Genomic DNA, 12,223 nt, shown 5'->3' with positions numbered 1-12,223 from the left:
CGCCAAGACACTGCCTTACACGCCAAGACACCGCCTTTACTGCTGCTTCATGGCGCGCACACGCAAGATATCGCCCAGCAAGAAACTTTGGTGTAGGCAACAGTGTACACCTTCCATTTCTTGACTTTCTCATGTTTACTTAGTGGCACACCTCCTTCCTTGATATCTGTCTGACATCTGTCATGTAACTCTACCTTCCAATGAACTCCATCCCTTTCTACCATTCCCCCCTGTGATGTCACCTATCTCTTACTCTGTTCCTCCCCCTTCTGTAACTCTTACACTACTCAGACTGTGCTCATTTGCTATGTGACAGTGGAATTCAGTATCCTTACCCTCATTTGCATCAGATTGCCTACTAATGCTTAGTTACATCTCTTAGACTTAGCTTCCCCCCTTGACAACCACTACACGGTGGCCATGTTGGTTTTGCTCTGCTGGTCCCTCCATTGACATTCCATGTATTGCATAAAACCTACATTTGTAGGTTTAAAACCTTCGTTCATGTTTTATGCAGCGCAGCCGCTTGCACGGGCTACGCTTGGTTTACACATCGGCAATTGCCGAAAAAAAAATTATAATTTTAATATTTTTGCATGGTTGCATTGCCAATGGCCACATATTTGGCCATTGGCATTCTGCCTATAACATATGCACCCTTTATTTGAGCTGACATGGCTCCATTGCCGTGTTTGCAGAAACGTACTCAGTTGTCAACTGAGTACATTTCTGCAGCTAACACGGCTCTTACACGGGCTGTTCTTGGTTTCCTGGATCGCTAATCAGCCTCATTTGCATGCTATTCGGCTGCAAGTGGGCTGATTAGCTTAGCCACGCCCACTCCATGTAAGAGCCGTTTTAGACTGACTCTTACACGGACTTTGGGCTGTTCCTGGATCACGAAGGCTACATGGAGTCTTACACTACTCTTAGACTCCGTGTAAGCCTTCGTGAATCCGGCCCCTCATCTTTTCATGCCCCTATAAATATAGGTATTGTTGAACTCCTTTGTGTGTGAGCAAATAATTTACTGCTATAGCCTGTGTTAACCTTAAATTTATCTTATATTATTTATTTTTATATCCCCCCCAAAAACAAAAACTGCCGTAAAATATCCCACAGCACCCTAATGTCATATTCAGGATTTGTCATGTACAGAATATCGTCATTCCCAAACAGATGTATTTTTTCTTGATTGTTACTCCACTTAAATCTCTGAATTTGTGAGTCCTTTATCATTTTAGCTAAAGGCTCCAAGTATATCAAATAGGAGAGGATAAAGAGGATATTCCTGCCTTATCCGAATTTACGTAAAAATGTCAAAGAACAAAAACATGGACTAAAAAACATTGATCCAAAAGGATCTAAACACAAAACAGAAAAAAAATAAAAAGTTCATGTTTTTTGCAGGGGCAAGCCCCCCATGGGAGGGCAGTACCCCACCCCTGCTAGTTAATTATATATACGAACTCTGAGAACTCTACAGTGGGGAAAGAGCAAAATCCCTTATCTCCACTGTTTTTGATCTCTCACAAACTTTGCACAGTCAGAAGTGATAAATGAGTTTTGTTCTCTTCTGCTGGGTTGAAAAATGTTTGACATTACAAATATTTGATTACATGGCTGTTTCCCCCCAGAACCTCTGTTTAAACTCAGATTATCAGAAAGGACTCCTCCCACTTTTATGTTTGCCTCTGATCTGTCTATATTCTCCTTACTCTCAAAGATGTTTTAGAAATACAAATGGTAGCATTGCTATCAAACACTTCTGTGCATCCAAAATAATCAACAGAAATGGAGGGTTTTTTGGTTATATTCGGATTTCTTCTGAATCATTGTTCTGCTAATGTTATCAAATGTTTGTCTCCCTTCTCCAAAACTGCATTGATCCATAATATAGCACTTTTGGTAACATGGTTGCTATTCTCTTAGCTAATATAGATAGCAACACTTTAGTCATGGTTTAGAATTGGCATTGGTCTGTATGGTACCGGGTCTGCAGGTTCTTTGACTTCCTTCAGTTGTACTACCACCAGTATTTTTTCCCATGATGTATATATTTCTTCCTTTCCACACATTATTAAACAGCACCTTCCATATTTTCTACAGCCTCCTTCCTCTTGGCTTCTAGATTTCTGTGTCTGAACCTGACATGCTATTCACAGACACTGGCTGTTTGGACATTTTGTTCTAACTTAGTGTCTTGTGTGATGTTCTGGCCAATAGAGATAATTGCTTCAATTATAATTTGCACTAGTGGGATAGTCCAGCCTTTGTGTCCTGGGTTTTATGTAGAGCTGTCTCATTTGGAACTTGCCTTTTTAAATTTTAACCTGGGACATTGGCTGTGTGTGATTTAAATGGCAGCGTGTACATTTATCTTCCTGCAGTTAAGTTGGCTTACTTGCTTTAATTGAACATTGGCATGCTAAGGATTGTAGTTGTAAATATTGATTTTTTTAATCATAGGATTTGAAAGTGTGTAGTAATATACTGAAGTTGAAGTTAGTCTCAGTGTACCAACCCTCTGTCCAGTCAGATCAGGATTTCTAAGCCATGCAAAGCACACTTGCTATGGTGACTACACATTCCCAGTGTCACTCTGCAGTCCATTTATTTTACTTATTTATTTCAGTTTGAAAACCAAGTAAGTATACTGGTCAACATACCATTTTCAGCCACAAACCAGGCACCATGGTGCAAGACACAAACAGCAAACTGTATATATACTAAAGAATACAGAGAGTTGTATATAATACAGTAACAAAGTAGAGACAGTATACTTGCCTCCCCATTCCTGTGTAACTGACTCCGTGTGTCATTCTGCCTGGGGTGGGGGAAGGTTATTGTCAAGGGCAAACAGTCCAAGTTTTGTGGTCAAAGTTGAAAGCCAGTCCGTAAATCAGTGTTGTAAAGGATAAGGGTCATTCTTCTCACTTGGAGGATTTTCACATCTCTCTCTCTCTCAAGGTGCAGTTGCCATTCATGCCATCAAAATGGCTATGGTATGGTATATAAACAGGCTAGTGCTCATTCTTACCCCCCTGTGTTGACAGACCATGGAGGTATAGAGTGGGATATGTCAACTAATGACTTTCTGATAGCCACCTGTATTTCTGGTGAAGATAATGCTGTTGTGGATAGGCTGAACCTTTGTTGCCGATTCTGACTGGCCCATTCTCAATGGTACAGAAGCTGTTCTGTCACTAGGGGAATACTTGGTCTGAACTGGTATCCATGAACACCACTAGATGTAGCAACATCAACTCTGAGCTTCTTCCAGTGAAGGTGTTCAGAGATGCTGTTGCCCAGAAGTGGTCTCTAGGACTAATGTATGGTTTTCCACTATTTCTACTGAAATTTGCTCAGAAGACCAAGCGGAACAAGTTGGAAGACATTTTGTTGGTGTTGTGTATACATTTAGAAGTGAGATGGCCTCTGCTTTGGTCCTAAGACTGAGACCCTTCAGAATCCTGATGATTCACCCATATGCCACACCTGTCCAGGGCATTTATTCCTTCTGCCTAACTGCTTGGTTTTTCCACTTCTGTTGATGTCAGGGTATGCTGCATGCACTCATTTGGTCATCCAGATCCTCACCTCTGCCAAGAGACCTAGTACAACTAAAACATATATAAGCAAAATGCATATCTTTCTCCATTTTTGCTACCTCCAAAAAGATTAGACTGTTTTTCTGCTCTACTGTGTTAGATTGCCCAGATTTTGACACAGACCTCAGTTGTTAATCTGTTGGGATTCATCTAGCCACTATTTCCAAATTTTTAAGGATTTTACAGTTCTTTCTTTGCTTTATTAAAGGTTGTAAGGTTTTTCTTTGAGATACTTTTCAAATCAGACCTCCATTCAAAGAATCATCCCATTTGGAATGTATGTTTTATGCAAGAAATGCTAACATTACCTCTTTTTGAAGCATCCCCTAAAGCCAAGTTTAAATATCTGTAATGGAAAACTTTCTTTTGGCCATAGCTAGTACAGTATAGAGTTGCAGAACTGCAAGCTTTGAGTTTTAAACCTCCTTATTGGTCTTCCACAAGGATGGAGTGGTCTTGCAAAAAAAAAAAAAATTTCTGTTACGCATAACATACCCACAAAACCAATTTGAATCCATCACTTTGCCTGTATTTTTACTGATTTACTACATTACAGTGCAAGGATGTGCATAGATAACCAAGATTCTGACTGGACAGAAAAAATCATATCAGGAAAGATTTTTGAATATGTATCTCTTGCACTAAATTGAGTTCTGAAGTGTACAAGATCCTTTATGTAGGTGGACTACATACATTTTTATCACACAAAATACAATACAGATTTTCCCAATACACCTACATAACTTTCAACCAGAGCAATGGTTGCTTCATAAACATTTTTCATAACTGCATCCTTAGACAGTATCTGCATGACTATGACACCAGTTTCTCTATGTACTTTCTAGGCAGAAGCTACAGGATGAGTGTGCTCTAGGTGACAGTCTTCCTTTGGAGACAAAGTCATATTAGGCAGGCTTTAGTAATGCTACCCAGGAAGAAGAGCCTGGGACTCTGTTCTGCTGGTTAACAAAGATGGCCATTATCTAGTGACACACAAATGATGTGACTGTCATAACCATAAATCTCTGTGATTATGGTTCATTTTCTTCATCATAGCCAGTTTCTTTCCTTCGGCTTTAGGTGAACGAGGTCTAGAGGACATTTTTTTTATTAAGTCTTTTGGGAGCTTAATTGTCTCCAGGGCCACACTAGAGATATGGAAAAATGGGATAGGAGTATCATTTTGGGTAAAGCCACACATTACAGCTGCTGCAGATTTTTTCAGAATGTTCCTGATTTTGCCTATACTTTTTCTCCTGCCCCTCATAAAATGATTGTTCATCTGGTAATTACTGAGGATTATTATTAGTCAGTAATGCCAGACATTAGAACGTTATACTTACTGTTCCGAAAATGCATGCTACTGCAAAACCTGTTATTCTAGTAACTCTTAAAGTGAAATAGGTAATTATTAAAAATGTAACTCTTTAAGTGAAATAGTATTAGTTAAAAATTGCCCCCCTCCAGTTATTATTGGCTGTGTCCAGAATTCTTGAGCAAAGAAGTTGAGAGATATGGAGAAAAGGAGGAGTTTAGAGTCTAGAAAGGTTTCAGATTCCAAGCAGCCCAAGTCCTGTTGGTTTGATGCAGGTCTTTCATTATGGCAAGTACATGCACTATTTTTCTGAACCATCAATTCTGGGCAGGGTTTTTATAGTATTCTCTTCAACACATTGCTTCTATATTCCTTCCAGCCTTGCATGTTGCAGCATAACAGTTGGGATACAACTTACTGTAGTGGTGAATAGCTTGGATCAAAGCAAAACATAAAATGAGAAAAATGTAATCTGTGAACAGTGCATATACATATGGCTGTGCACCACATATGGCACAAAACAGCATCTGTTATGTAGCAGATTATGCAGTCATAAAGTATAAAGTGTTTAACTGATAGTGAATATTATAGAAGAGCCACCACATGGCATTTGTCAGGCATCTGTACAGATGTCATGATCACAGTGTGGCTATCAGACATGCACACATGGATATAGGCAGGGTTTAGTAATTCTTCCTTGCGCTAAAGTTTGCAATTCCGTTATTCTTATCCATCATGTGTGGCAATCTTTTTGCAATAGTTTGTAGTAGTATTCCAGAAAGATACTCCCAGGGAGTTTTCTAACTTATTGAAAAACATAGCGTGTGATGCACAGTGCTTCACTGATTAATGATAATGCACATATAAAGTTGTTGATATGCCATAGTTGGTGTAGCATGGGTGGTGGTGGTCTGCCGTGATTGTCCAGACCACTGAAAGTCAAGATGGGTGTACTGTAAGTTGCTTGTGCTGGAAATATGGTATGATTCCATAACTGTGACTTTGGCACATCTGTACACTAACTGTCCAGCATATAAATTGTAATGGCACAAATTGGTGTTGTATTGTGATTGTATGGTTGACTCTGTGACCTGTGTCTGAAATGTAACAAATCACTGCTTGTGTCATAAAATCTGTAAATAATCTGAAATATTATTATATCAGAACACTATTTTTATGTATAAAAATCAACAAAACACAATTAATTTCAGCCAGGGGAAAAATACTTGGCTGTAGTCCACCTGAGAGCTTAGAAGACTGTCTGGCAACAAATACTGTTGTAACTTCATGCCACAAGAAAGGAACATGTACAGAATGTAAGGCCTGTGTTTAACTATATTTCTTGCTGAAGTACTATAAAACTTGGTCGATATTCTTTTGTCAGCACAAATGCCTGTCAACCATCAGCCCCCACAAATTTTATGACCTGTTTCTTCCTGCTATGTAAGAGCAGCCTCCAGCCCATTTCTTCTTGCTGGAAAAGGGCTGATCATGATCTATTATCCTGGCATCCATCAGGACTTTTTGTTGTGCCTTATTCATATTTCCTAATCCCATGGATGCAATGGACTTGCATTGAAATTATTCGAACCTCTCCATGTGCCTCAGCCAAAGCCTGACTGCTTTCTTACCTTATGCTCATATGACCCTGGTCTCCATCAGTGGTTTAGCTGCAGAGTTGTGTGTGATCAGGAAGCATGCCCTAGTCCGCCCACCTGGCTCCTCCAGTGAATGAGCTACCAGTCAATCTCTGGGCATCTGCCTCCCAGTCAGGGCTTCATCCCTGTATATCACAGAGCATGGATGGTGCTGTGCTGCACTAAAAGGTAGGACTCTGTTTACAGCAAACATTAATTTCCAGTAGTACACAGAATTCCAAGTAGCTGGTGCATCTTTATATCTAAAGTACCTGTTAATAAGGAAAAGAAAATAAGCTGGTTTAACAAAACAAAACTAACAGTGTGCACATCCAGGTGGAAATCTACACAACTTTGTACAGTACACCTTTAGGAGCTACATTTCATCAGAAGACAGTTCATACTTATTGCGCAGCACACAAATTTATCACCCGCAGAAGAGGTTAATGTCCCAGTCATTACAGAGAGAAGTCTGTCAGCACATGAGCGATGTCTGTATCAATGTCATCATGGATATACATAACTGACAGTTCTATTAAGTGTTGCATTGTTATGGTATTTGTCATCAATGTCTTTATCACCTTTAATGCACTTTAATGTCCTTTCTGCTGCTGCTGTTGCAGTACTTACTGGCATTGCAACCAGAATGGTAAGGCAGTGTTACTTTCAAGACAGAAATTTGGTCTTAACTACTGTAGAGTACCAAGGATAGTGAGTGGCAATTGTCCTGTGGTTCCACTTTCCAGTCTGTGGTCCTTTGCAACAGTTTTTGTCTTAACCTGTGTAAATTACTTAGATTTGTCTTATGATATCCTGTACATTTCCATAACCTTATCATACTGAAAGATATTCATTACAATAGGCTGCAAATATGTTTTAAATATATGGAACTGACAGCCAGTAAGCTGCTGTTTTAATTTTGTAATAATTTTATAATAAATAAACTCTATCAACACTAGACATCAATCCATATGTTACCAGATGGGGAGCAAACTGGCTCAATGACAGAACCCACCTAGTCAAAACAGGAAAAGCCACCTCAAGCAGTAGACCCATAATGTACAGTGTACCCCAGGGATTGGTCTTGGGGCCTCTGTTTGGGATATACTTTTTTGAGGTGCATGCCAAAACGAGTGGGCTATGGCTGACCAATTTGCAGATGGCTGCAAGCTAGGCACTGTCATAAATTCCCCTAGTGATGTGGACATCCTCCAAGAGGGTCTCACCCAAACAATTGACTAGTGCCAGAAACATGGCCTCAAACTGAATGCCAAAGAATGCATCATCATCCCCTTTGGGGAGAGTGACATCCCCACAAATTATCACATTAATTACAAGGTCCTCAGCACACAATCAGACGTAAGGGACTTGGGCACCTAGGTTGATAGCAAACTGACTTTTAACCACCATATTGCCTCCATTGTACAGAAAACTTTCTAAATGGCACATCTCATTAGTAATGGTATCTCATCCAGGGACAAGAAGGTCATAACATCCGTGTATTCTTCCCTTGTAAGACCCATTATTGAGTGCAATGCCCCTTCCAGCATGTACCTCACAAAGCACATGCAGCAGCTGGAGAGACCACAGAGGTTCATCACCAGGAGAATCCAGGGCTTCAAACATCTACCCTACACAGATAGGCTAAAGGCCCTGTCCTTCTACTCAGTCTCATACAGACTCCTCAGAGGTGACCTGTTTCCGGCATACAAAGTAAACTCAGACCCTGCCTTCACGGGACTGCTGCATATCCGCAAGCTTCACTCGAGTTACCTGCATGCGCGACCTCAGCCTGGTCTGTGACATCAATAGGACTTATTGTCGGGACAGATTTGTGTCCCACAGACTCCCCTACTGTGGAATAGACTCCCTATCCATGTCAAGCAGATTGCCTCATTATCCCTTTTTAAGCACAGCTTGGATAACTGGATGGGGAACAGAAAATATACCATTGGGATTCCATCTGTGTCCCTGCTGGACAGGGGCATCGGGTGCTGACATATCGGAACATGGGCTAAATTCTTGGCTAGGCTTGTAAGGGCCTCAGGGGCAATAGCCTAGTAACTTCCTATGATCCTGTGATCAAAAACGTGACAAAAATGCAATACTCATAGATCTGTGTATACTGTAGTATTTCCTCTGTGTGCCTTTCTTTCATGTCTCCTAGGGACACACACTGCTACCAAGGCACGATCCTAGGCTGTTCCTGAAGCACTGTAAAGTGGATCTAAACATTATCTCTTATGCCTTGAAGAGCTTGTGTGACCACATTTTCATCTTCAGATGCCTGGATTGTCAACTTTTTCATGTTGTAGGTAGATATGAAGTGGCTTAATGATGTCGACCACATATTTCATGGTCAAGAAAGCAAAGCAAAAGCAATAGTAAAATTAGATCTTGTAATGGAAAACATGAATCTGTCTACATCTATTTCAAACTCTGCAATATCTTCCAGAGTGCTGTTAAAGACGATTTCCATTTGAATCTTAAGACAATTTGCCTGATTGAGGAGACTTGTGTTACCTGGGGCATGTTAAAAATTAGTTATCCTGTACATCTTTTTATTCATATAGCAGTCTGTCACATGCGTTCACCTGTGATACATACGACTTGTGGTTTTGCTGATGAGGTTTAATGAAACAGTTATTTTCCTACAGGTGTCAGCTGTGCTGGCAATTTGATGTATTGAACATGAACAATGACATTGTTTAAATTCTGAGTCCTGTATGTGCTGTACAACGTTTCTGGAAATAAGGCTTGAATTTTTGCTTGCACTTCAGTGAAATGAGCAGTAACTCTTTCCTTATAAACATTCTTTTTCTGCACTCCTTGATGTTAGGCACTGCAGGTAGAGATCCTATAGCACACTACCAGTTGTGTCCATAGATTCAGGAAGGTCTTTCGTCATTTTAGCACTTGAACTATTTCAACATACTTATTTTACACATGTTCCCGTATGTGTGAGATCTGTAGTTTCATTTGAGTCAAACTAAAAAAATTTACTATTTAACTGTAGAATTTTCTTCTCGACCTGTAAGCCAGTTAGCCTAATTTGGTATCTGTGCTGATACGTGTTATTCATGTTGTTATGTCTCCTGCAAGTATTGATAAAGTAGAAGTTTGTCTCTACAATATATTCCATCATAGACTTAAAGGTGCCAGAATAAATCCGTCTTCTGCATAATTACAGATTCGCTGTTCAGTATGGAATATTCATTCTTATACTGTACCAAAAGATGTGCAGAGTATATGCATGTAACTAAATGAGTGTGATGAAAATCCATTTAGATTCTGCTTCATCACAGTTATAAATATGCCTCTGTGTCCACCTGAGCATTTGCCTGATCTTTGGATTTCCTGAAACATTCCAAGCTGTTGCTGCTTGCATTATTAAAAACAAAACAGGGATCAGAAAATATTGCATCAGTCATCTGTGAATATTGTCTACATTTAAATTCATGCATAAACTGGGTGCTTTTTCCCATTTCTGAGTACTTAAAGCAGATGATTTAGAGTTACCAAAACAATTCATATCTTTAGTTGCATACCTTTGCATTGTTTTGGAAATTCTGAATCTTTTCTTGCTTGCCATTGCACTGACAAGATAACTTCCAAGGCTTTTTCAGATTTAAATATTTACACTATTAACGGTCACATGTAGTGATGTGCACTGCTAAAGCTAGCAACAGCATTGCTCATTGGCTTAAACATCTGTATTTACATAAAAGCTGACAAGACTGAACAGAACACGAGCCATAGTGGTGAGAGAGAGAGTCTGTGTTCAGAAACTTTACAGCAGCTGCTTGCCATGTGTTAAAAGTGGAAGTCAAATCAAATGCATTATTTCTATTCCTTTGGCCAGACAGTCAGCCACAGTAGTGGAAAATAGTACTTTACACCTGCATTTGTTAATGTTACATCAGCTGCTTGCCACAAGAACTAATGTGTGTTCTTTTTAAAGAACTACAGGAAAAGAAAATGCCTACAGAAATACTGTAGACATAAAAGTAGCACGAGTATACCATCAATATTTCACTCTTGAAAGTTTTGCAAGCATTAAAAAATATTCTAGACATCATATGTGATTTTACAGTAGTGAAGGGATGAAAAAATTACATTGTTTCATACAGATAACATGCATAAAATTAGATAATAAAAATGACAATAAAACGTTCTACATATTTTTACAGTCTTAGTGGATTATATGATTATTATCACCATGTTCTTCAGTTTCTTCTCGCATTCCAGACACTTCATGCTCTCAGTGAATCGATGATCCTATATTGCCACCAGATGTGTGTGTGTGTGTGTGTGTGTGTGTGTGTGTGTGTATCTTGTAACATACAGGCCTTCCTTCCAGAATTAGTTTCTTTGTTTTGCAAAATTGTGTTCTGGGATAGGCTTCAGCTCCCTCAAAACCCTAAACTTGAATAAAACAAGTATTTGAAGACAATATTTATTAGAGGCATTGTTATTTATTTACTGTTTCTAAACAGATGGCAGAATCTGTGTTGCAGCTCACCTTGTTATTGTAAAATTGAATCTTTAATGGCAGAAAACAAGTATTTGTCCCTTTACACTGAAGTTATGCATGCCTAATCCTTGATTTTAGACCTCAGGTTCTTGAACCATTGTTGCAGTGAACCTGCAGCATCAAAACAAAGCCAAATTCTTGAGTCCCTCCTAGCTAACAAAAACAGTCAGGTGGGTCCAACTGGCAACTTCAGTTACAACAGAGCTTGAGCTCCTTCCACTCTCCCATAATACACCTGTCCACCTATGTAGCTCTCAGATCTCATTTACTGTCCAGGTTACTAGACAGTCTCCAGCACTCAGCTAAGTTCAAACTTTATTCTTTCTTTGCAGTTTTCTACTCTTTTCAAATTCTTTCCATTATTGTTTTCTGTGTGCATGCAGGCATGCATGTATGTATGTGTGCATTTTTGTGTGTGTGTGTGTGTGTGTGTATTTATATATATATATATATATATATATATATATATATATATATATTTAGTTAATTGGGTAATTTGTTTTAATCAGTTTGCTCTTTTTCTATTTTTATATAAAAAAATGCACTTTATTCATCTGCTTTTACTGTATTTGTGTTTCTTCCTACTTTATTACTTTATTTTACTTTTGCTGCCTGTTTTTAAAAGTACTTAATTGCATTTATTCTGCTGCATTTATTACTGCTTGTTAGTAGCCTGATTAAATTGTAACTGTTATTCTAAGTCTTTGGTTTAAGCACTTGGGCTTCAGACCAGTTGTTTTACATTAAGAAGGTTTGTGGTCTGCACTGTTGTGGCAGGACATGTAGCTTACATCCTTCTAAGTTGGGAGTTGCTGATTGAAGGCTTAGTGTCTGTTATTCTAAAAGTGTATTAGTTCTGGTTTAAGCACTTTGGAGTTGGGCCAGTAATGTTACATTAAGAAGGTGTAGTCTGCACTCTTGTGGGAGGAGAGGGTATATTCTGCCCTTCTGAGTTGGGAGTTTCTGGTTAAAGGCTTATTGTGCCTGCTTATTTGAACTGTTTCTTTTTGAAATTGGTATGCCTTGTTTGCTGTAACGTAGACTAGATTCAGACCTGCTAAATCTAGCTTTGTTTGTATAACTTGAGCACTAATCCAGGACATCTTTTTTTGGAGAAGGTTCCCCT

At 39.1% G+C, this 12,223-nt stretch overlaps 1 protein-coding gene across 2 annotated transcripts in view; it reads left to right on the top strand.

Annotated features, from left to right (window-relative positions):
• SUPT3H (SPT3 homolog, SAGA and STAGA complex component) overlaps positions 1 to 12,223 on the top strand; it is a 3,063,171-nt gene that overhangs the window by 1,568,669 nt on the left and 1,482,279 nt on the right. The gene's annotated exons all lie outside the window — the stretch shown is intronic.

The sequence above is a fragment of the Protopterus annectens genome, chromosome 2.part1 (genome assembly GCF_019279795.1).
Source record: "Protopterus annectens isolate FY-2018-M chromosome 2.part1, PAN1.0, whole genome shotgun sequence".
NCBI lineage: Eukaryota > Metazoa > Chordata > Ceratodontiformes > Protopteridae > Protopterus > Protopterus annectens.
Note: the sequence above shows the minus strand (reverse complement) of the source record. Positions and strands in the feature narration are given on the sequence as shown.